Below are 27,414 nucleotides of genomic sequence, written 5' to 3'. Positions count from 1 at the left end.
GCATTTCGCTACGCACGCGTTTCCGGAAAACCGATATTCGCATCCGTACACGATTTATCTACTTATACACGATCTACTTTGCACGTCGATTCAAATTCGATTTATCTCATTTCATATTAATCTCAATTTAAGAATATTAAAATTACAATTTCGATACGTAAAAATCGACTTAGCTCGCTCTAAAACTCGTTTCTTCAAGGAAATGATTACAGTCAGTCCTGCGTCATCAAAGAATATATACATATATATAATACAGTACTAATACGATAAACTTGTGTGATTGCGCGATATAAATATCGCTGCACAAACTGATCGCGTGACTATAATTGTGGCGATTCTGTCGCTCGCGCTACTTGATAACTCTCATTACTTTTCCGACGATAAAAATGTACATCGCGAAGAACCGCGCCTGTATCTTGCGGATCTCATCCGAAACGGAAGCGCTTTCGAGCGAGTGCGCTGCTCGTTTCGAAGATCTCGAGAAAGATACGTCCTGGAACTGGATCCGCGTCGCCTCAAGCAGTGTTCCACATGTTGGTTCGCCGCCAGCGACCAAATGCGATTCGTGTAACGCGAAGGCATTTAAGAAAAGATTCACGTCGCATATTTCTTCTAAGAAGTGGTTCTTAACAATTAGCGTCGAAATTGCGGGTATGCTCGTTAATCCGCTCGCTCAAAATCGGAAAAATCATACATTCCCAGCAAATATCTCGCGCGACCAATCTTTCGAGCTCGGTCTCCTTGTGTACATCTGACGTTATCCCGGATTATCGCGGATTTATCGCGCGAGAGCTGCAGCCACCTGTAGTTGGTGTATCGGGAATATCAAGCAGCCTCCCTCTCAGCTGAGAGAAATCGACAACCTGTTACGCGTCGTTGAGAACCTCTAGTTGAGAACCACAAAGAGAGCAGTGTGAGGTCTCCAATGCACGTGCATGCAAGTAACGCCGACCGGAAGTCGATAAAAAGCCTGCTTTACCCTCATGTCTCGGCCATCAGCTTCTCTCGTCATGGGAAACAGCTTCCTTTTTTCCTCTCTCTTATATAGAAGGAAGGTTCTTCCGTCTCTCTTTTTTCTACCTGCATTTATCTTTCTCTCTTTCTCTTTTACTCTCTATTACTCTAGCGGTCCAGCTTCCAAACTTCCAACTATGAGAACTGTATGAATTTACCATCTACTTTAATTTCTCCATCTTTCATCTTTCTTGCAATTCTCTTATAAATTCCTTTTTCTAGACTTTATGTAAGCTATCCTTCCTCTAGATCAATTTATATAATAATGCAAAAAGGCTGTTTTCCTCAAATTGTCAATGCTTTAAAATAATAGATTTTTACGTTATATCTCGTATAAAATTATTTTTTTTGTTCGTGACAAATAATATGTGTATTGTATTATTGTATTGTATTATTTTAAATATACTGACGTCAAATCTTTTTCTTATTTTTAACAGAAAAAATAATAAAGAAATACTTATAAGTTTTACTTCATAAAAAAAAAGAAAAATTTCGAATTAGATATAATAAAATTAAACATTTATAAACTGTCTTTTTTGTCAAATTTCTATGCATATTCTTATGACACACATAAATATATGTAAATATTGTCATAAAACAAATGTTCCGCTATTGTTCCATTATATTAAGATTCTATTTTCTTTTCCATGTTCTCTTTATTTAATAAAGTGTCATTCTTAAGTATTCAGATTAATAATACCATCATATTTAATAATAATTAATAAAGTTATAAATATTTGTGCAAGTTTTAATACGATGAGAAGTAGATCTCTCTCTTTCAGTAGGTACATCTTCTCTTCATAGCTGCTGTCCAAGAAGCCATCTCTTAGCAGTTAAAACATGTTCACAGAAAAAAGAGGAAGAAGAGAAACTCTAAAGTGGTCATAAGTTCACTTCCGAGAACTTAAATGCAAACATATGCATCCATGGTGAAGCGCTCTTCGAAGTGAAGCGAGAAAGAGAAAGAAAGAGACGTGTTTGTATAACGTGTCGACAAAATACACTCCCTTCCTTTAATGATGAGTACATTGACTATACATTACACTCGGTAATAATAAACTTGCAAGTATTAGCTTCAAATTTTTTCCAAACAATATTTTAACGTTTCAGCATCTGTCGTAATCGTTAAATGTCGATAGAGAGGTTTTTCGGATACAATAATGAGACAATAATAAAATAGAAAAATTTGAAATGGGAATAAAAATATAATTTTTCAATAAGGAACAAACTAAATTTCTTCGATGATAGAAAAACAGAACTCTTATTACTGTGAAAAATTATCTCTACATAAATCTGTTTGTTTTTCCTTAACGCTGCTTTTTCTCTTAATAAATATCCTTAATAAGTGTGTGATCAATCAAATTTTCTCTTCAATATCCAAGCGATTGGACCGGAAACAAATTCGGATCTAATTACTATGTGACTATTCTACCATGAAGATATCCTCAATGAGTCGTAAAATCAGTTGATTAGCGTAATCATCGATTCGTTAATTAGTGCAATTACTGTATTAAGCCACTTGTGTCTTTTCATTATTAAATAAATATTTTCATCAATAGATTGCGAAATGTATTCACGAAAAAAAAATAGATAACAAAAATAAACAGAACAACTTTCCTAATAATAGGAACGATATATTAAATTCGACCCAAACTAGCCAAGAAAATTTTTATTTTATTTCCACAACGTTTCGACCATCTGTTTTTGATCCTTTTCAAGTGAGAAATTTCTTAATAAAAGCGCAGTTAGTTGACACTGTTGTCATTATTAAACAATATGATCCGATAATCTTTTATTAAGAAATTTCTCACTTGAAAAAGACCCCAAAAACAGATGGTCGAAACGTTGTGGAAATAAAATAAAAATTTTCTTGGCTAGTTTGGATCGAATTTAATATATCGTTCCTGTTTTAAATATCACTAGCTACGTAAGTATTCAATTTGATTTTCCTAATAATAACAAGAGTTTGTTACATAAAGTTGTAATAAAAGAACATTTACCCCTATATATCTGTTTCGTCCAAACGTTCTAACTTATTTATACGATATTAATGGACACGCGTTCCGAATTTATCGAGTTTACTGGCTCGTAGGAGATCCACCTCTAGATCGCTAAATCGAGATCCCGAGAATCGCGGGACGCGAGGGACGTTCGCACCTAATAAAAGCCAAGGGAGTTGCGCTTCTACACGGCCGGTGTGTACCAAGAACGCGGATCTGCGTCTGGTAGCGTGTATAAATACGCCACTAGGAAGTGCTTGCCAGCAGGAAGCGTCCGCTGGGCCGACGAGAAACAATAGCGCGACGCGACGACCGCCCACTCTCGAGTTCGCGCTTCAAATCGACCAAAATTCTCTCGCCCGCCGTTGCTCCGTTTTATTTAACGACCGAATGTTTTAATTGCATCCACTTGTCGGAAAAAATCACGTCCTCATCATCCTCGATCATGCGTCAGGTCACTGACTCGAAATGCCGTCGTCGCACAGAGACGTGGAAAAATGATTAAAAATACCTATAAATAATATATAATATATCATCGGTCCAATCTTTTTTCAATCAACTCGACACATTTTTTTCTTTTTGTATGATGCGACGCAGTTCAATCAAGTTTTCGACAAGGAAGGATTGAAAAGATTTGGAGCACCTGTTCGCTGACATGACTCTGCTCATACGGCTGAGGTCATATATTGCTTTTGTACAGTTTAACGAGAAACATGACGACGCAACGATACTTCATGCATGTGCAACACTTCTTACTGCGCGCGTTCATTCGCGTGCAGCAACAACGAACATGCTCGGTCTAATGCGCGACCTACACACAGACCAAAAGTAATTAGTATGCTAAACTATTTTCTCGGATGTATGCATCGACCTGGCGGCGCGGATGGCGGAAAGTTTTACGTCAGCCGCATGAATAAACGATGGCCGGCACATCAAAATAGATTCGCGTAAAATTATTCAGTAGGCCACGTGACCGACCGGCCCCGGTATTAATCGATATTATACAAGCATCGAGGGGACATGCCCGATCGACGGCCGCTTTATGCGAGGGAGGGATTATTTAGAGCGGCAAAATCAGACGCCCCTTTAAAACTAGGGAACGAAGTGCCCTACTCTTTACTTTCTCTTCAAGTTGAATATATATTTTCTACTTTACTATAGCCGACATTAAACAATTCCAATTATTTCTACCTTGAAATACTTGGAATACTTGGAATTTATTCGATCATTTCGATTGTGTTACTTATCTTTTTTTTCATCTATCGCTACAAAACTTCTTCGAGAGAGGGAAAGAGAGAAATTCATACACAAAATTCTATTCATTACTTAAATAAATAATATTGAAAATTATCAAGGGAAACGATAGCTATGCGAAAAACAAATTTCATCAAAGGCAAGATCGTTTTTTTTAAATTAATTTGGCCGCTCTTTCGAAAGAATGGTTTCTAATTAGGACTAAAAAGAGATCAGAAGTGGCCAAAGAAGATAACAAGCAAATGAGGTCACGAGATCACTTCTCGCGGAAGTGTTATTTTCATCGTCTGGGAAACACTGTTCTAGACGTTATGTAAGGACCGTATTACGTGGATCCACGTCTTGTTATTGTCTCGCTACTTCGTCCGTGAGATTGCAAATCGTTAAGTAACATCGATATTATAAATCTGCAAAGAAATCTGGGGTTTGGCAACGAAGAGTCAAAAGACTATAAAGGAAACCGCGACAAATATGAATATTTGCGATATAAAAAGATTTGATATTTTTAGTATCGATATTTTATTTTATGTTACTTGAGGTATATTGATATATCAAATTTAAAATATGCAATTACTTGAGCAAAGCACATAACATATAATTTTCATATTTTCTTTTCATAATTTTAAAATATTTTTATACTTTTTGTTTTATAAACATTAATATAGGTATGTATTAAAATTAATTACTAAATATTTATAAAATTAATATTAACATAATAATAATTATTCCGTACTCTCATGATGATAATTATTGTAAATATTATTATATAACTGGAAGAGAAATATTATAAATATTAATTATATATACATTAATCATCGGTTCTGTTTTTCATTAATTTATTATATCGTATAATTTTCTCTTAATTATCATACATCGATATATTAATATCGATATGCAAAACGACGTCAATAAAATATTGATACAATTTATCATGATCCGGAAAATTTTCCCTACAATTATATGAAGTATTCCAGACAGATATCAAATTTATGAAATTTCGTTTAAATCGAAATGCCTTCGGTCGTGCAAAGAACTGCGAAATCCGTCGGCGGGAATATAAATATATCGAAGAGGAAGAGCGCGCGACTATAATAATAGAACCGTCAGAGAGTTACGCATCGCGGGAAACGCGACATGAGAGAAACCGCACGACGACGACAACTGCAGCGAAGGCGACAAATACGACGATGACCGACGGACGACGGCGTTACGAGCGTTGATTCGGTCAACGGAAAAATGCTCCTAATAGCCAGGGAAGGACGATTGGCCGTCCGGTTATTTATTGTAATGGAATAATGCGATTGTAAGTGCGTGTTGGCTGGCTGCGGCCGTATCGTCTCGCAGCCACCCATTCCGATAAAAGCCACCCATCTTGTCGTGCCGCAATGACGATGGAACATCTCTGTGCTCGATGCTTGTCAGTGAAATGCAAATCCATGGATGGTTGTGAATAAAGTAGAAAGTAAAAAAGCATATGGAATTTTAAAAATTAATAAAAAAATAATTGCGAAAAAAAATTGTAGGTATTTTTATATGAATATATAAATTAAGATATATTTTCCTTTTCGCACAATACAATACAAAAATAAGGAATAATAAGAAATAAAAAAAAGTTGATTACAATATTATAGAAACTTGTAATTTAATGAAAAGACTGTATTTTTAATTATTTACTTTTCGATAGAAAATTAATTAACTTTTGTTGTTTCTGCGAAAAATTGGCATTAATATTGGTATTATAAAGTATATCAACGTATATTATTAAATATTTGTTTATTGAAAAATTTTGCGATACGCTTTATGATGCTTTTTCGTCAACGTGGCACGCAAGACGATTTACATTTTAAAAACTGTTATTACACGGCATTCAATATGCGAGTGGAGTTTCACCCACTTTCGCTGTAATTATCACACAACGGGGGACGGTCGTTCGGTAAACCACCGAGTGTCCCGATCGAGTGTTCTGTCCTGGTTGTAGATAACTCGATACGCACGGCGAGAATAAAACAAGCCCCACGAATTCTGCGGTGGTCCACGAGGGACCAGCGAGAGAAGGCTAGGAAGAAAGAAAAGGAAGGAGAAGGCTATCGTCGTCTCTTGTCCCGGATCCGACTCGTAATAATAGTTATTTCGACGGTGAAGAATGCCAGAGTGTGCGCGAGCGTGTACTGTATGCGTGAAACACGAGAAGAGAAGCGAAAAGACGAAAAGAAAGAAAGGAAAAAAGATGACAGGAAAGAGAAAGAGATAGAAAAATGCGATCAAGCGTAGAATATTAATTTTCAGCGATCTCGAAAGGACAGTTTCTCTCTTCCATGTAATATAACAATATAATGTCAAATTCAACAAATTTCGTTTTAACGAATTTTCATTGGAATTAATCAAATATTCGTTAAATATATAAGATAAATTATAATGATGCAAAATACAAATATTTTAATAGGAAAAGAATTAAATTGCGATTATCATATATGTATTGTAGAAAAAAATGCACGTTTAAACTCGAATAAAATCACATTCACAGAGAACCCAAATGGAAGAATTCCTTACTTTTGTCGTTTCCGCGTAAAAATATCGGAACAAGTGTGCCAGATTTAAAAGCATTCTATCGTTCTTTGTGGCTTTCAAAATGTTCCATAGCGGAGAAAAATTTCGCGAGCGATAAAGGCGCGAAAAACTCTCGGAGTAAGATTTTTGCGACGCGATTCTCAAAGCGAGTCGTTGTGTAACTTCTTTCTTTCCTCAATCCCTTCCTCGTCGGGAATAATATCTCTCTTCCGTGATATTCTACGACATCCTGAAAACCAGTCACGGAAGTCTTCTTCCTTTAAAATATTTCCTTTCGCTAATGGTAACGTTCGTATTTTATTTACTAAACATTGTTTCTTGAAATTTATCCAAAATTATTCCCCGTGATTTAATCGTATTAACGATTTAAAAATTCATTCGAGTCGTATAAAAATAGTTACAGTTAAATATGTTGCGTGCAATATACAATCTTTAAACAAACTTCATTACATGGCAATATGTTAAGTGATATGTCAACGAAAAATCGATTATATACGCGGAGAAAAAAATTAGCTATAAAAGCTAATTTTTTCCCGTGCATATTAATTGTATAAAAATGTATTTTCCCGTGATAGATATTATTTAATTTATATTACAAAATTATTCTGCTCATTTCAATAAATCTCGATATCAATGCTTTTAAATCAAAATCTTGATTTTTTATTTTTATTAACTTTGACAATCTCTTTACTATTTTTCTAATACCTTGTTCATCAATTTATAATACTCAAATATTTTTTTACTTGTCTTTTCGTAATTTTTTTTGTATTAAATGCATTATTTTTCACACAAAAAATATACCAGCACAACATAACCGAATGACTTTCAGAGAATATTCAGAGAACATCCTCTAAACATGGCCTCTAAACATTTTTTGAATGTGTGCTATTAGGGATATTATAAAGACCAAAAGGCACTTTAAAGCCTTCTTACAAGCCGTTAAAAATTTTTTTATGGTTTGACTGCTTCTTTTTTAATCGCTGGAAGCGAAAAATCGCTGATGGCGTCATGAAAAGGTTCACAAATTTTTGTCCTCTGTTCCATTATAATTTATTTTTTTCTTTTTTTTCCTTAGAAGATTTTTGTCAGTAGGAAAAGTAGAACACCGAAAAGGAAGAAGAGATAAAAAAAATAGGATATTATTCATCATCTCGTGATGTTTAAGTTTTTCGTGTTATTCTGAAAGAAAAAACAAGAATAGAAAAAAGATGAGGGTCAGTTAAATTGATCCAAATAAAGGAAAATCTTTTTTTAGGTTGATATATGTACACATCCTATAAATGTAAGGATTTATCGTGCAGCAGGGAATATCCTGTATATCACCTTGTGAATAGGAAAATTGTCATTTTTTTTCCCACTAAGTTTAGCTGACAAAGATCGAACATTATTTTTCTATTGTTGCGAAATATTATATTAAATTGGCAAATATTGAATTAAATATTCTTATTACAGCTGTTTAAAAAAATTAAAATTCGTCGATAAAATTGAACGCGCCATCAGTGAGACACCCTCTATAAATGTATCCGTTACATAGCACAGGTGGACGATAAAAAGACATAAAAGAATAATTGGAGAAACAGGATCTATAGAGAGACGAAGATGAACGAGCGAGAGACGAGGTTGGAAACAGAGCGAGACAGAGAGATGAGAATAAAAATGCAAAGAAGGAACAGAAAACATGTGGAAAAGAGGAAGAGAGATGAAGAAGAATGAAGCCTGAGGCGATCGCGCGAGGCGGAGATCCTCCGCTCGCTGCCTCCCGAGAGAGAAGAGAAAAAAGAAGGAGAAGTCCAAGGTTCGCGCTTCCGGTCCGGATACCGACCGGTTCTCCCGTTCTCGAGATACAGACGAGGAAGAGAAGGAAGAGAGAGAAGGAAGAAAGAGAGATAAAAGGATCTATCTTCCTGCCCCAGCGCGAATATTCGCGTCGCACAAAATCTCGACGTATACGAACAAAGTTTTAATGGCATCTCTTTCTAATCTCTTACAAATATACTTTTTAATTATAGCTGTGTATACACTTAAATATTTTATATATATATATATAATTAAATATAAATATATATGTATATTAAATAATAATGCATGTGGATATTAAGAACATATGGTTTTCATTTGACAAGCTTTTCATTATATAAGAAGATTATACGGAAGATTGTACAGGAAGTAAGAAAAATACAATGGAATGCGACTATTGTAAGATAAATCTCATTAAACGTGATCTTGACGCAACCCGAAACCGATGCTTCTACACTATTCAATTGGAAATGACAGGCTTGCAATTTCATATGACACGACTGCGAGTTTATTACAGACCGAGTTTATTAAAGATTTTAATTCTTGAAATCAAGCTTGTATTAGCTTCGATGAAAGGTGAAAATTATTTGCGACACTTATACTATCAGTTCATTATCATCATCGATAAATATTTTGATTATCGATGGGGATGACAGTGATGACTAAAACACACTTATGGATTTGCGATAACCGATGGACACGTCAGACACTAATTATTTCTTGAATAATAACGATTCTTTGAAAAGGCATTATCAATACAATGCACATTTTAGACGGTCTCTATAAAAATCACACTTTAAAAAATAAATTATCGAAATTAGAAGAAATTTATAATGAGAATTTGTGTTCTTTGTAAAGCTTTATAAATTTCTACTCAGAAGAATCTCTGTAAAGTCAAAGAGTTCATTACTTGGAAACAAAATGCGCATGGTTTGGTCTGTTCCATTTGTTCGCATGTGCAAGAAGAAGTGTAATCTGGTTATGAATATAAGATTAGAACTTCCCGGAATCGCTCGTGCAACGCAATCCCAACTATTCGCCTTTATTTCGTCCGCATTGATCGTATTTGTCTATATAGACAATCGTTTGTATTTTTATATCCGTAATCTGTGTTTCCCCTTCAAGAATTATAAATTCTCTCTTCCTCTCCAATATCATTTTATTAATATAAATTACTCTATAAATTATAAATATTATCGAACAAATAATATCAAGTGTAAAAAAATTTATTATTCTATTATATATACTGATTTTCAAAAAAAAATGCCAAACCACGAAAAACCGAGACTTTCGATGTTGAAGAAATTTTGTTGGTCGAATCGAACTAGAAAAGTCTTGTCCACAATCTTAACGATCAATAGATTAACTATGTGAAGGAGCAGAGCTCCGGAGAAATTTCCATGCCTCTTTCTTCCGCCCTTTACCCTCTTCCCTTCTCTACGCCCTCAATAGTCTACGGTAGTGCTTCCTCCCTTACTTCCGGATTTCGGGCTCCTCAACTCCTTCCGCTCTATATACGCGTCCTTCGCAGCCAACCTCTCATTTTCTTCTATTCACCCTTCTCTCGGTGCCCTCTTATCAACGTCGACTTCGACGAACCACCCTTCGTCGGTCGTTTCCTCTCGGCGTTATACAAACGAGACTAAAAGCCGCTGCCTTCGAATTGGCGATTTTTATCGAACGGTCTAAGATCATTAAAAATATATTCTGTGGCTTATATATCATGCAAGGAGAGAATTTTTTCTTAGAATTTAAAATCATAGAAAATCATAGTAGGATAATATAGTGTTGGAAGAATTTTATAAGAGTTTCTCTGATTAATTTAATATTTACTACAATAAAAAATATTAATAAGTACGTAGTAAAATTAATCGAGTATATTTTATCTTATTGTGATGGATAAAAACTCTTATAAATTCTTCCAATACTATATATTATCCTACGATTTTCAGAGTAAATTCTAAGAAAAAATGTTCTCTGTGTGCTTTTAATTAAATATATTTTTAGCTGGACATAATCGCTTTCAAAAAAAAATGGATAAAACAGATAAAAATATAAAAAAATAAAACTTGGAAACCTGCTTAAAAGATTGCTGATATGATACGCCTTGGCATGTCAAAATCGTAGATAATCTATATATTCTTCCGATATCTCTACGGGTTCAGAGAAAGCGCGATACTACACTGATACACCTCTGTGCATCGCGGCGGTGTTCCGAGCAATTCCGGTAATTCGTCATGTCCTTTATAAATGCTAATGTTCCGCCGACGCGACTTCGCTTATAAGCCGCCGCCGCGACGAGATCTTCGTGTGCGTTTCTCTATCCGTGCTTCCGGGTGACAGGTCTTCCAGCAGGACGGAGTCGGGCGTTCAAAAGACCGCGCCCCTCCTCGTCTCGGTTGCGAGTTGCCATCTCCTGCTCGGCATTCTCCTTGGAAATTCCACGTTCTTTCGACACGTCTCACGTCAGCCTCAAACGCGTATTGTCCACTTGACACTTTACCTTTCTATATATGCCTCTGTCTTTATATATATATATATTTTATTTTTTTTTGTTAAGTCATTTCATGCAACTCTCAAAAATATTTTTTTATGAAAATAGTTACCCTAAAAATTTTAGCAAGTACTTTTAAATAATTTATAAATAATGTAGACTAAATGAAAATGGGTTTCTTATACGTAAACAAACACGAATTTCAATTTATAATTTTATATACGTTAATTTACTTTTCTATTTTAAGACATTTTAAAATAATGAAATTGATATTATAATTGCACAATTTTAATTTTGTCGTCAACGGGTCATCTTATCAACTGTTTTAGCACGTATCGCGGAATTTTATTTGATGCATTCGTAGCATGTAAATCATTCACGTCGTAAATCAAGAATCGAGAGCACGCGAGTTAAATCACCAATTACATACCCAGTATGTATTTATTAATTTAATTATAAATCAATCAACGCATCGCACATCGCGATCTATGTGTATGTGATAAACTGTAAACGTTTAAGTATAACTGAGAGATTAATATATACCTACATATTTCTGATCGCATCCAGCGTATAATTCCAGTTAGGAAAATTACCAGCCAACAGTAATATAGATAAATTCTTAATCAGTGCATAAATTATCCAGAGAGATTGTCAATTTATGTAAAGCAGAATTAAATGGGTTGTTTTTTTCTTACGTGCGCGATATACAATATGTATAATTATTATTTAAATATCTTTAAATATATCTGCATCTTTTATATTCTTTTTCCAAATCATTCTTTCAATTGTATAGAAAATTTCATAATTAAATATTTTAAAGCAAACTTGCAGTATTCCGGAATATTAACAAAAGTGAGATATTCATTCAATCAATATATATGTTTCAATTATTAGCTATAAATAAAATGACGCATATAAATGATCGATATATCTGTTTGTTAAGTGTCCGTTTTGATTAACACGGATTTTATCGTTAAATTATTTCGTTCTCTTACAACAATATATATATTTTTATTTTGGCATCTTGTTTCTTTATGATTCTGATTTAGAAAGAAAATGATAAAACTTTATATGCAGCACAAGGATTCTTGTAAAAGATTAACCGTCAAACTTAAAGATGAATTATGATTCCGAAGGCGAAGCGAACGAGCTTCCGGTTTCATCGTTTGAGCTTCCACCCGCAGCTTTTCATCTTTCTTTTTTTCCCGACTCTTTCTCTTTCGTCTTCTGATCTGATGCCAAGATGGCAGTTCGAGTGCAGCCGCGATGCAAGACGCGCGTGTATTTGTATCCGACGATGACGACGACACGTCGTATCAAAGTTAAGAATACGACGGCCACCCGGACGGGAGGGGATTAGGCGAGCCGCCCGTTTGCTCGCTACACTCTTTGTAACCCGTGCATACAGATGATAACCTATGCACATATCGCAGTCGTCTGCCAGTCAGCGGCAATGGCGTCGTCACCGGAAACCACCGGCGGCCAGCCGGATATCTTCGTGTCAGACCGATAGGAATCGCCGCGTTGAATCGACATCAAATGACTCCGCGATTTCTCACGCAAATGTATATGACGTTCCGATTTATGCTAAACTCTCGCACGCGTTCCTTTCGCTTCGAATTAGCCCGACCCTACCGTATACTTTAATATTAATATATGTCATTGCGTATTATATATGCCACAACCAAGTATTTAATACAAAATTAATGCGATTGTATATAACGTTAAAGAACATATAATAAAAATATTTGCTACTTGATTCTTTTTTTAAAAAAACAAAGTTTTGCATTATAGCTCTCTTTATTTTTAACTGTGTTAATTTATATACTATATTTATATATTAATACAGATTTAAAAGTATTATTAATAATTAATATTAATTGGATTAAATGTCAAATTTTTTGTCGAATAAACTACGATACGTCAGCTTACGCCAATGATGAGCGCAGTCGATTCCCCGCTTTGTCTTCTTACTATCTGCTTACGGAGTTTGTAAACATCTTCACGGCGAGATTCTTCTCGCAGAGGTTTAATTGCGCGCGTCTTGTCGGGGCTGCCGTTCCGCGGTTTTGCAATGAGGAAGTATCGCAGAAAGGATCCGCATTAATCAGAAATCAATCCGCGTCTCAACCGGACAAAGGAGGAAATCGTAGCTCCTACTCGCACCTAGCACAGCAAGAAACCAAGAATATCCTCATCGCTTCTCTCTCTCTTATATCCAATTTATCTAGAAAAAATTGTAGCTTTTTTCCCTAGAAACAAGTTTTCTCGTTATGTCTATTTTCGTCGTAAAATCGATTGAAACAATATAGATAGCACAACGATATAGATTTATATAGATAGTTAAGTGTAACGTCATTCTTTGATGGAATTAACAGTCGTTATTTCTTCAAAGATTTATCGGTGCGAAGGATAAACGCAATGTAAATTTTCGCTGACAGTCGATCCTTGTTGTTGAAAATTTTAAAAAGAAATGTGCACTTAAATTTGATATCAAGCTTCGATAACTTCTCTCTTACAACAAAACAAGAATTGTCTAGAGATGTAAAGGAGTTGTTTGCGCCTTATCTAAATATTTTCCGTAAAAATCATGCATGGAGGAAGGCATTGCAACACTTCGACAAGAAAAAGTCAATACTATCGCGCATAAACAAACGCACTTCTTTTCACGCGTGCGAAGAATGGTATGTACGTATATACATTAGCAATTCTCTCTTTTAATATGTTTTAACACACGGGCCATTTCGCAACGACCCAGTTCGCAATATAAAATTGAAATGCTGGTACAGTTTTAAATACGCGAACTCACAATCAGACTTTGATACCATAGAAAACATAATCCTTGTATATATATAAATCACGATACAACGTAACGCAACAATCTTATTCGCTATGGAAAGCTGAACTCGTCAAAATTACAGCGATTTCAATCTTTGATTCATAACAGCTTTACGGAGGCACGAATTGCAAATTTGAGAAGGAAAAAGAGAACCAGTTTCGCCCGATGCCCGCACAAGGCTCGTGGAAATCTTGCGAAAGCCGCGAGCGGGCAGGTATTACGCGCGCGAGTTCGTCCGCTCACTCTGCGTTATGTAAATGATAACGCGCAACTTCCTCAATAACGATTAAGAAATACGAGCGGTTCCTACACCCGGGCTATGCTTTACGTAAAACATTTCCGTACACGTTGCAGCTAACGGGGCAGGTTAGATCCCTTCGATTATGTAGCGAGGTGACAGAAATGCCTCCTCAGGTAGGTCTTTATTCCTCGTGCGGTCTGTCGTCTGTCGTGTTCCGACAGAAATCGTTTAAAGATCCATTTAAAGCTGAATGATTTCCGAGAGATAAGATTGTGTGCGTTTGAATATTTCAACACCCGCGCGAGATATTTGAATGTCAATTTGCTTCCGCCTTTTTGTATTCATATTCGGAGTATGTTAATCTTTGTGAAAAAAAAAAAACTTTTTCTACATTGAAAGATATGTTTCAACATCTGCTTGTATCTAAAAAATATGTGTAAATGCATAAAAATCGAAACCATTTTACGAATAAAACAGCTTTACAAAGTTAAACTCAAATAAATATATATAAAGAAAACGTGTTTAAAATTTACATAAATCATGTCGCGAAGGCTGTCCTACCAGGAAGTAATTTCAGAAGTAGTTTAAGTATCTTAAAAGTAGCCTAAGCATGCCTCAACTCTCGCCATATGTCAAACATAATTGTATCCTACACGTAACTATGTCTAATTATATATAATCGCACAAATGGCATTTAAAATTGCATCAAGATATGCCAATAATTCCCAATTAGCATTTTAAAATTAACCCTCGTGCGGTGAGATAATAAATTGCTCTTCTAAATGTTAAGATAAACGTGTGCAAGATTATTTTACATTATATTGCAGTATTAAATGAGTCTGTTTGCAGATTTGAGAGAAAAAGAGAGCGAAATTTAAATAATAATTTAATAGAACACACTAAAAAACAATTTTGTCAACTCGACTAAATCTTTCAACTAAATATTATTTTGTTACTTACACATATACACATATTTAAATTAAATGTAACATATTAAATCTAACAAAACGTATATTTGATTTAAATATTAATACATGTTCAATTAAAAAAATAGTAATTTAGTTGAAAAGTCTAGTCAAATTAAATGTTTTTTTTTAGTGCGCGATCTCTCGCGATGAGCGATTTTATTTGCGGCAAGAATTCGCAATAATAGCGAATCTCACTTTATTTGGTGAGTCTGTACTTCCGTTGTATGCACATTTGTCCTCCAAAGAGACAACGCAGTCGGCGACGCAGCTTATATTTACTTCCTCGATGTTTCGCATAACAAAGTCGCGGCCAAGAGACGGTTGACGTCAGCAATGTGTTAATTGAATTCCGCACGACCGGTTATTAACATCGCCGAGCGGATTAAAGCGAGGCTGGGCTTTTAGCGGATTTCCGGGTTCCGCGTCGGAATTAACTTCTTCGATCGTAAACGAGCTGCTCCGAATCTCTCGAGAGTGTAACGAGAATGAAAATTGACCAACATCATCGAGTGCTGATCTCTCGAGGTCAAGTGTCGCGGAAAAATAATAAATGTACGAACGTCAAATACGAAGAAAAGTTCTCGATTAAATTATAGAAATTATATAATGATATATATATGCAAGGAGTGATTCGTAAAATTATGTGTATTTGAAAGTAAACGTGAGTTATCAGTAAGAAGATTAAGTCTGAAATTTTGCGCACTATTGACAAAATAAATTTATTGAATCTCGAGTCTATTAAATTTTCTAATATTCTTGCTGTTATCTGACACATTCATTTTAGAATAATTTTTATTAACGCGAAATAAGAGTGAAGATACGAGTTAAATGTTTCAGACATTTAATTTACAAAATATATTGATTATAAATATAGTTATATATTTATAAAAATAATTCCACATTATTCAGTAATATTTAGTACTTATGTAAACATCGCCAAAATAATATATAATATATTTCAAGCATCGCTCAAAATCTGGAGAAAAACGATTATATAATTGAAAGGATTATATAAATCATAAAGCAAGAAATTCAATTTCAGAATTTGAGAACCTACATCGTCTATCTCTCTTTAACTGTAATAAATTCAGTCGAGTTGGAATGTGCATTCATCACTAAACATTGATAAAAACAAAGCGCGCAATAAAAATTTGCATATACTTAAATCGTGCTTGAACTCGTATAGAATACGAAGTTCGTAAATCGTCGACTTTTTTATTATTCCAGGAAGAGAAAAAACGGCATCCGTTTCCGCGAAACGCGGCGTCGACGAAGACGAAGAAGACGGTTTGTTTACAACCGGAGAATCGGAAGAATCGTCAAGTGTGCGCGCGCACATATATGTATATACACACACATACACACATGCACGCACATCGCGACGTGGCTCCGATTATACCGAGGATTTATTTCGTGGAAAAGTACGCGGAAAAATATATCCGGACACCTACCTTGGATCGCTGGTCTCTGCCTCGTCTCGGCTGTCAGTCGCGATGTCTCGTCGATAAAAAAATCCTTTGCCAAAGCGGTGTCCCGGGTGCAGCGGAAATATCACTGGCCGCTGTCGTCGTCGTTGAACCGGACACAAAACGTTTCGACGTTCATCGGACGGCGAGTCGTCGTCGTCGTCGTCGTCACCGTTCCTCGTGCTTTATCCGGCACGCACGCACGGGACGGCATGCGTTCGCGCGTAATCAGGTCGCGGCGGGCGACATTCGCGAGAGCGAGACAGAGACAGCGCGCGACACTTTTCCGGGCGGCGCGAACACGTGAGAGGGATTAACGTTCGCGAGTCGATCGTTGCGTTGCGTTTATATCACAGGAGAGAGAGAACCAGGAGAAGAGAATCCTCGGTCCTTGGCACTCGATCGCGCACTTGTATGTGTCACTTGGTCTGTTTCCGCCTATCCCCTTCGTGACGACACCAAACGATCGCGGAAGTAGATGCGATATATAGATAGTAGATGTGGGTGAAAAAAAAAATCGAAGTACGTTCGAAGATCGAACGCTCGAATTTTCGACTCGTGCAATTGCGGAATGCGATTGCGAGCGGCTGTCGAGTTTTACTACACGTTCGAGTACTATCGCGCGTACCGAGGTCAGCGAGCGACTGAATCCGCTTCGATCCTTCCATCCGCCGCGCACAACACAGTTTCACCACAGCGGAAGGTTGTCGCGGAACGAGCCTCGCGCACTGTCCCCCTCTTCTCGGCGCGTCGAGATGGCGCGTGCGCAGTGGGGCGAACCGATTGGCCGGGGCGGCCGGCCAATCACGCGCCGCGTTGTGTACGGCGCCAGAGGAAATAATCGAACAGTTGTCGCGGCGATTGAGTGGGGGAGGAAGAGTAGAGTGGAAGATCGGGCGCGCGAAGTCGCAGCGTGTAAAGGTGGAAAAAACGAGAAAAAAGATACCCCGCCGACTTCCTCGTAGCTTCCTCGTAATCGCGATCGTGATTGTCGTCGAGTTAACCCCGGCCGATCGTCTTTCCACATGCAGCAACGCGGAATTCAAGCGACACGGTAGCCCAACGGACTCTTGGACTCTCGACCGGAATGAAGTTAGGTAAAATTTCCCGGAATTTTGAATAATATCGATATATATATATAATTTTGATATATCGATATATAAAACTGTAACGAAGAAATATCATGAAATAATATGCAGTTTTAATGCTAAATCGTCTCGGGAAGACGTGGCTATACATAATTGTGGGAAAATATACATAATTATGTGTAGAAAATATTATCTTCGCACTTGACTAGTCAACGAGATGCTAGACAAAAATGAAAGAGAGGGGTGAAGAGAGAAAGAAATAGTGACGCTTATCCCATAAAACATTTCTGTCCGCTCTAGCATCTTGTCCACTTGTCCGACTCGACACAGAGATACTCTCGATAATTACGTGGATTATAATACATTCAGGCACGTGTCATTTTTGTTAACAGGTCATAAGGAAGATTGGAGGCGAAGTCGTGAAAAGGGGGGTTGGAGAAAAGAGAGAAAAAACATATTCTCGCCGACTTTCTCGTAGCTTCCTCGTAATCGCGATCGTGATTGTCGTCGAATTAATCAGCGGTCCATCGTGTTTCCACATGCGCTCGACATATTGATGAAATATATTGAAGCGATCAAGATCGAACGGCCCAACAGACTTTTGGACTTTCGACCGGAATGCACTTAGGTAAAATTTCCCAGAATTTTATGTAATATAATATGTAAATAATGTTCTCATATGTGAAGCTATAACAAAGAAATATGTATAATGAAATAATACATTTTAATATTAAATGCAATGTCTATACATAATCATGTACAAATATACATAATTATATATGTATATGTAGAAAATATATTCTCAATAATTATGCGACAAATACATTCCACGTACGCGCTATTATTCGTAGATCACAACACTGAAAAACATTTTTAACTAAGCCTTTTTACTGAATATATCTATATTATTTTGTTAATTGAACATGTAAAAAATATTTAATATTACATGTAATATATTAAATATAATATAAATCTAACAAAATATTTGACTTGCATATTAATATATGTTCAATTAACAAAATAATAATTTAATTGAAGAATTAGTCAAGTTAATAAATTTTTTCAGTGAAGAAAATTAAGAGCAGTAAACTGCTTCTGTTTTTTTTAAATAAAATTTGTAGATAGATTACAAGATATGTAAACTTGTTTGAGAGAATTATTTATACAAATATAAAGTGTTATATAAAATTAAATCGCTAATTTTTTACTTTTTCTGTGAAATATAATGCACCGATAGTTAAGTCACATTATTTTTTTTAGTAACTTAACGATAAAATGACGCACATTATTTAATATTGTTTCGTTATGAGAACATATTTCTAATATTTCTAATAATTTTATATTTACATGTATAATTATATGTATATATAATTATATATTTATATATATATCGCTACATATATCGACACAGTGCATTCCTGAATTCTTAATTTGCATTTCATTTAACATTATAAGATACAAATATATATAATACATTTATAGACTTAAGTGAATTTTATAAATGCACTTCTTATCTGTACTCATTTATATATTTCTATCTTGATTTCTATATTACATGCTGTTATCAGTATAGCTGCATTACATTTTATTATATTATGCAATTTAATTAGACAAAAATAAGCGCCACGTGATTTTTACGATATCATAAAAAAATGATGGATAGATAAAATTGCCTAATTGATTATGAGATAAGATGTTTAAACAGACGGGAAATAATCGAGTTCATTATCGTTAATTATCGTAAATTAATCGTATAAGCAATAAAAATTGCTATGTTAAAAATGTCTCTAAAAACTAATGCATATTGCAAATAAATAAACAAATTCCCGTCGCGGTTAAATAATATTTGTGAATTTCTATTTAAAAAAAAACGTGTCTAAAATAGGTGCCTCCGCAATAATTGAATTATTAATGTGATCAATATCTAGATTCCATCTTACGTAAACAGAAGATAATAATCCATGACCAAAAAAAAAAAAATGCAGATCAGACTTTCGCACGATATAAAAAACGATCGCACAGTATCAATAACAAAAATACGAATGCAAATATCGTTCTTCGCGCGAATTTTAACATCGCTCGTTAATTTTTTTTCAAAAAATTTCAAAAAATAAAGATAAACGAATAAGTATATCTCGATGACATCGTGAAATTATATACTACTATTGGAAATAATTCTAAATTGTTTTTATATTAGTTTTTTTACATGTGATGATCGCGCTTTTTGCGTGCCTGGATGTTCCTAATTTTTTTGTTCGTTTTTTTTTATTTACACGATATGTATAAAAGCGCGATAATTGACAACCGGTTATTTTACGAATTTGTTCGTTTACGAAACACAGCGAAATGCGTCACTTTGAACTTTGCGAAAAAAGCGACATTGAATCTCGTGGGGGAAAACGCTTGTTAAGACAACATTTGTAGAGAAATATGGAAGGGGGACTTGAGCAAAAGATAACAAACAAGATATAAAAATTTTAAATCAGTCGAAAGTTTAATATTTGCTACATAATACGAAATAGTAATAACTTATATTACTATAATAATATGTTACTAATATATATTACTAATAATAATAAGTATAATATTTACTATTTTACTATTTACTATTGAAACTCTAAGAATAGTAATGGAATTTACATTGAGATAAAAAATTTAATATTTTTATGTCTAATAATGAAACAGAAGTAATATATAAGATTTGATATATTGATTAAATTTTTTCTTTTTTTTCAAATTATCTATCAAAAGTATCTTTTTCATTCTTGACAACGTGAGGTTCTCATTCTGCATACTATTAGCAGGATTGTCAAAAAAAAGAAAAAAAAAGATACATTGCCTTGCTTTGATCAATTTCAACCGTGTTGTTGTTGACCTGGTCGAACTCATTAATCCGTTATAATCTCAAGCAAACAAGTCCTTCTCTCGTTCTCGTCTGTCCTCCCGCCTCCCTTCAACGATTCCGCTACCGCCGCTGTTCTCTTGCTTATCTTAATCGCGGCAAAATGCGAAAAGTTGCCTTAATATATATATACCGCCACGCGCGACGCACGTGGTCTGGCTCTCTGCGACAGATATATATCTAGTCCTTCCTTTTTATCATATTTTATTTTACGAGATAAAATCGACTTACGATTTATGTCGAGATAAGATTCTTTAATCGCTTTGGAGGGGCTTTTTTCTCAATTAAAATCATGGGTAACAAACTTCCGCATTTAATCGCGAATAAAGAGCATTTATTAAGAGAATTCTATTGCTAGGAAATCTTATTATCAAAGTAAACTTATTTTTGAAACGGAAGCAAAATGATTTCTCATTATATAAATACATAAATATTAGTTAAATTAGGTGTGTGAAGCTGGCGTCTGATTTCGTGGAAACTTATAAATAATTAAGAGTTCTGGCTTTATTTTCAATAGTTCTAAAGTTTTTGATAGTAATTTAAATAAATAGTTCTGACCATTAAAGCAACGAAAATGCCTTGAGACAAACTGACAAACGTTAACTTTATACAACTTTATCCTACGACATTTTCCTTATCAGTAATTATCAGGATTAAAAAATTAGAATTCAACATGAGTTCTGAAAACATTTCTGCCTTCTAAAAGTAAACAAAATATTAAGCTGTATAAAAATAACCGAATACCTATATCTGCAGGTATTGAGATGAGACGCCAGTCAATTTTCGAAAATTGTGCACAAATGTGTTGCGAATCGTGGATATATTCATCTTTAATTTTAGCTTACATATTTATATCATGAATGTTATAATGCAAAAAATAATAAGATTGCTCTAATATACATGCATATATACATGTATATTTTATTTGTTATAGGTCATTGCTGAGAGATAAGCTGCGCTACGAAATTCTCAAGTGCCGGACGTTGCTTCGTGCGATTTTAATTTTCGTATCGTTTTTTTTTTCTCATTGTGCAATGTACGCGAAATACGCGTGCGACTCACGCGTCGTGTCGGAAGTTCGGGAGTGCCGTGTTAAGTATCGCGCGTCGGGAGTGCCGTGTAAAGTGTCGGGCGATCGTAATTATTCGTGTTTTCGCGAGTGTGTGAGTGCTACGAAGGACCAAAAGAGGAGGAGCAGGTCCGAGGAGGCATCGGGCGACAGCGGGACAACTGTGAGGTAAATAAAAACATTTTTTTTAAACTGCATTGTTTATGAGATATTCGACCACTTCCAGAGTTTTAAAACATCCTGTGCCTGTGTATATCTATAAAATTTGAATATTTTGTTTTCAGAGCAATGTGCTACAACTTCGCTATTGCATATATCGGTGAGTAAGAAATTATTTATTTTATAACATTTTTATAGTGATGGGAGGATATGAAGCTGGCGTTTGATTTCATGGAAACTTATAAATAATTAAATTCTAGCTTTATGTTCAATAGTTCTGGAATTCGTGGTAATTTAAACAAATAATTCGGGCCATTAAAGCAACGAAAATATCTTGGAACAAACTGAGACGCCAACATTATACGATATCTTACTACAACATTTTTCTTATTAATAATTATCAGGATTTAAAAATGTTATAGTTTTACATTGGTTCTAAAAAGAGTTCTGCCGTCTAAAAGCAAAAAATATTAATTAAACTAAAACAAAAACAACCGAATACTTATGTGTCTATATAGATATTAAGATGAGACGCCAGTTTCACATACACAAATATTAGTTAATTTCTATTAATATTAAATATTAGATAATCTTCATTAAACTCTGACCTGTCCACGATAACAAACTCAATTTTCATCTCACGCGATGAGTATTATCGGATCTTTTCTGCTTTCTTTTTCTCGCGGAATTCCCAACGATAGGCGCAATTTAATCAAAATGAAAAACATCTCGAATTATTAAAAAGCAAAATGATATTGATCAAACTATCATTCTTCCTGTCTAGCATGCGCAAAGTAGGGATGGATCAATATGTATTCACGTATGAATTTTAACACTTCCCGCGATCAAAGGTAACATTGTAAATGAATTATATTGGTCATTGCTTATACGCGACTTATTATGAGCATTGATTCATTTTAAAAAATTTTCTAAAGTTTAATAAAATATATTGATAGACAAATATTTCGAGACTAGAAAAAAATAGATATTTGAATTTTATTGTATTTTTAATTAATTTATTTAATTTTATGGTTTACATACTATATTTTGATTTTAATAATATGTACAAATTATATTCAAAACTTATAAATTTTTTTTTTGAAAGACAGGATGATGCGATTATTTTTAACATATCTGAGATGTCTGAAATTCTCATCTAATCCGTCCCTATTTACTAAGGCGCGACGAATAACAAAAGATCGTCATTATCGTTAAAATCAGTCGGTGTGCGTCTCGAAAAAAGCACGCCAAACACGCCGCATGATCATGGACATCCCTACAATTGCTGGTCCTCATATGAGAAGACTGAGGTTGAAGATATAACAGGTCAAACAGGTTTTAGACTTCTCTGAGAGCTACCTGCACCTCGAAGGGTTCTCTTTTCCAAAGCCCGATCTACTTCTTTCTTCTCATCTTTTATTCGGAATCCTCCCTTGGCTTCCTCTCTTCCCTCTCTTGATAACCTCTCATATCCTTGGTTCCTGCGGAAGAGATGATGAACAGGAACCTAAAGAATGAAAAAGAATTTATACGAACATTCGGGCACCTACGCGAAGCGTGTGTCTCTTGTGCGCGTATGTTTACATGTGCGCAAAAAGACTTTCTCGAAGAATATGCACTTAATTTCAAAGTAAAAGCGATAAAAATAAAAGTATGTAAGATTCTCTCTCTCTTTCTCTTTCTCTTATCAAACTTTGAAAACTTAGTGGAATTTTTTAGAATACGCATTAAATTTCTAAACTTTTTTGAACTAAAAAATGAGAAAAAAATATAATACTCATTAAATTTTCAGTTTCAATATTTCTCAAACATTACGCATATAATTTCTGAATATATTCTTTCGTATTGAAAGAAACTATTTTAAAAGTTGCTTAAATTTGGAAATTTATTTATTATTGACAAAATGTTATTTAGAAAAAAATATATTTATATTAAATATATATACATATATGTATATGTATACATATATATAATTATATTAGACATATTACAATACAATAATTTTTACAATTAAATACATTGTTGTTTTTTAATCTAAACAAAATTTGCTATTATAATTGATAAAATTTGCATGATTTAAATACATTGATTTATCACATTAAAAAGTTAAATTATTAAAAATTACATCTAATCTACTAAATAATTTTTAATTATTTATACATATATAAGAAAAGGTATTTAATATCAAATACAATATTGTGCACTCAAGATGATGAACTAAAATAAAATAGAGATATTCTCTTTAGGAATTATAATATGTTAACATTTAACCCTTCTGCCAAATTGTCGAATTTTTTAAATATTTATTTGTTTTGAAAAGGATTTTGTATCAAATAAATATTTTTCACGATTTAATATTATTAGGTACAACTAAATGACACATTAGGTAGTATTGAAATAAATTTTTTTTAATGAATATCTACGTACCAACTATGTTTCCTATACATTACACTATAACTATTTTTTAATGTAGACATCTATTAATGTTGAATAGTCCTTTTCATTATATTTTAGAAGGTTTTAAACTCTTTATTTCGAACAAAGAAATATTTTGATCAACAGTTTGATCAACACAAAAAATATCTTTATCAACATTTAAATGCTTGGGATATCCGGATATCCATTTATTGACAAAAGGATAAATTATAATTTAAGAAATACACTATTTCCGCTCTTTTACTTATTATTTTCATAATATTATAAACATGTTTGTCACAAATTTCTTTAAAAATAATGTCAATATATCAGAAACCCTTAATAAAAATGTCTCATGACCAGGCCTGGCGAAAGAGATTAATCACGTTATAATAATTTCCAACAGAATTAGGATCAATCAAAAAATAAATTCGATAATTACATTTCATTATGCATATAATCAACAGCAATCAACTCTTATCTATTATCTCATCAAATTACATTTAATAACTTATAATCATTATCCACAATTATTCGTTACAACAACGTGTCAGACATCGCATACATATTTACTTATTCGCTCGTCTCGGAATTACGAAGAAAATCATTAAAATGTAGCGGATGCAAATAGCTACAGTTCGTAATGCCCCCGTTGTTCCACTTTACTAACGGATAGGATGCAGACAAGAAAAGCATAAGAATTGGAATATCGTCCGTTGTTGCTGTTTATTGCTGCGACTGCCTGAGCTCCGGAGCATCGAACGCTGTCAGCGGTTTAGTAATCTAGCGGCGGCGACGCTGGCGCAATCCGGGAATTTCTCGCGCGAGGCGAAGGAAGGAAATTGCGTTGCCCAATTAGAAATCGCGGGAGACCGCAGAAAGAACGGACCAGAGAAAGAGGGAGAGTTCGCTGGCGGCAGAGGGAGGTTTGGAATAAATCTTCTCGAGAGGGAACGGAACGAGAACGCGGCACCTCGTGTATTTAACCCTAATCTGGCCAATCCCGTTTTCCAGCCGAAAGGAAGAGCGCGGCTGGATGTTTGCTGGAATAATCATTTAATGAAAGTCGCGTCGTTGTGTGGCGTAACGATAATTATATAATAGAAGCGAAGATTTTAGATTTCAAGTGAATTGGAGCGTCGGTTGCACGAACGTTAGTTAGATTACTTAAGTCTTGCTTAATTTACTTTTCTCTTATAAATATTGTATAATTATTACTTGAAAGTTGTGCCATTTGTAGAAATTTAATTGAAATTGATATCTCTAAGACAACGAAATCGATAGTGACATATAAAATGCAAGTGAAAAATAAATTTCATAACTTTTCTCTTTTGAAACATATACATATATATATATCTCTTTATTTATAATATATGTATGTATCCGGATTTCCGTCGAGAGACCGGATAACAATTTCCTCTTTCTTGTCGCATTGCATGGTTCGACCATATTCACGTGACAGAAATCACTTTCTGCGACTCGGGCGCGGCTTCGCGACAAAGATGCGAGAGAAAAAAAGAGGAGCGTAAAAAATATCTGAGATAATAACCGTGCGATAATTATTATTAAACGTCACTAGTCCGCGTGGCTGTCCGCGCTTTTTTCTATGAGCGTGATATAAAAAGGCAAGCCGTTCGTCCCCGGCCGCCACGTAGATCGCGCCGTTTTCCACGAGCGTCGATATAAAAAGAGTCCCTTTGCGAGTGATCCTTGCGGATGATCGAGGATTAATAACGACAGGATGAACTTTAACACACAGCTAGCATTTATCCCGCGGGCGGTTATCATCGAAGCGAGAGAGGGCGAAGCGAGAGTTGGCGGCGACTCGACTCTCCTCTCTCGAAAGGCCAGGCCACAAGTAAAGATCGATGGATCGATAGATCACGGTATCTCTGTGTGTACGGTCCTACGAGTTTCTTCTTCCCTCCCTGCGTTCGTTAACCGATGCTCCTAGGTGTCGTTTGACACGGGGATTATTATTTATCGTTCTGCGCGCGTTTGAGAAATTAATCAGAACCGCGTGGAGGGACGCGTGGGAGAGACCGAAAAATTTACTCGCGAAATTCACGTGCCATTTTTGTAAGCATTTTACCTCTGACACGTGAAATTTCGTTACGTTACATTTTCCTCTCGCGCGACACTTTCATATATATAAATGCTTTCCTCGTACCATTGTTTCTAAAATTTAACTTGAAATCTTAAATTGGAAAATTAATATTTTGTATTATAAATTTAAAATTTATATTGAAAAATAGTGTTTAATACATGTATGTTTAGGAGCAAAAAAAATGTTTTATTTAATATCGAATATTATTCTAGCTTTTCGAGGATTTAAATAGAACTTTAATATAAATATATTAATTGCTTCCTTTTATAAGAGATATAACAGCGAGAATATTTTAATTACATGTAACGTCGTTTTTGATGCTGTTAATCTATACCAAATATTGATCATTTTCGTTGATTCGTTTGTTCCTAGATTATTCCTAAATTCCTATATATTGGAAACGATAAGCAATCATGTGTGGATCAACCGGGTTAAAGCTTTGCTATACTATTGTTCCTATTTCTGCTTACATACCTGTGAGAATTCGCCGCTGTTAGAAGTCGGCATCGGGGCGATCGATACAATTTCCGGCGGAGATAAATCACGAGGATTTATGATCACGTTTGCTGATTTACCATGTCTCACGTTAATCGGGATATTCTCATCGATCGCGGAAGAGATCGCCGAGAGATCTGCAATTTATAGTAGACCTACATTGATTTTACAATGCGATGTGCGCGCTTTCGCGAATCCTGCATCGGTTTCTCATTTCAAATGTGCAACTATACATCCTCTCATTGGCATAAAAAAAACTCGCAATTTAATTACTAATTTTTAAATAAACGGAAACAAATTAGCTCACTTCCATATTGATTCTTTTATAATATATTACATAATATAGATCTCTTACAAAACACACTGATTCATTAAAATAAAAAAAGATTCGTTTAAAAATACACGGAGAGAATTTTCTCTTAGAGTTTACCCTGAAAATCATGGTAATCGTAGGATAATATATGGTGTTGGAAGAATTTTGTAAGAGTTTCTCTAAATATTAATCGGTATACATATAGTAAAATTAATCGAGTATATT

General features: G+C 34.6%; 1 protein-coding gene and 2 long non-coding RNA genes across 6 annotated transcripts in view; 1 reads left to right on the top strand and 2 right to left on the bottom strand.

Moving 5' to 3' along the window:
• The window catches only part of aop (ETS variant transcription factor anterior open), a 36,340-nt gene extending 19,524 nt beyond the window's left edge, over positions 1–16,816 (bottom strand). For 2 of the 3 annotated variants that reach the window (XM_085481949.1, XM_029321462.2), the window contains exon 1: positions 16,627–16,692. The gene's annotated coding sequence lies outside the window, so the exon portion shown is untranslated. Of the gene's footprint in view, positions 1–16,626 lie in introns of all 3 variants that reach the window. The other variant, XM_029321461.2, reaches the window with a different exon arrangement.
• A 603-nt stretch (positions 16,817–17,419) lies between these two features.
• LOC114945317 (uncharacterized) overlaps positions 17,420–27,414 on the top strand; it is a 116,700-nt gene continuing 106,705 nt past the window's right edge. For both annotated transcript variants that reach the window (XR_003822371.2, XR_003822372.2), the window contains exons 1-4: positions 17,420–17,738; positions 18,122–18,357; positions 21,566–21,868; positions 21,985–22,019. This is a non-coding gene — a long non-coding RNA (uncharacterized LOC114945317). The remainder of the gene's footprint in view (positions 17,739–18,121; positions 18,358–21,565; positions 21,869–21,984; positions 22,020–27,414) is intronic.
• LOC146723413 (uncharacterized) lies at positions 21,736–27,082 on the bottom strand. The gene is made up of 2 exons (XR_014924556.1): positions 26,856–27,082; positions 21,736–23,366 (listed from the first exon to the last, which is right to left on the bottom strand). It is a non-coding gene; the product is annotated as an uncharacterized LOC146723413 (long non-coding RNA).

This window comes from Nylanderia fulva, unplaced genomic scaffold (assembly GCF_048542155.1).
Source record: "Nylanderia fulva isolate GAGA-0341 unplaced genomic scaffold, ASM4854215v1 Scaffold2, whole genome shotgun sequence".
Taxonomy (NCBI): Eukaryota; Metazoa; Arthropoda; class Insecta; order Hymenoptera; family Formicidae; genus Nylanderia; species Nylanderia fulva.
The sequence above is the reverse complement of the archived record's forward strand: the minus strand, read 5'-3'. Positions and strand labels throughout refer to the sequence as shown.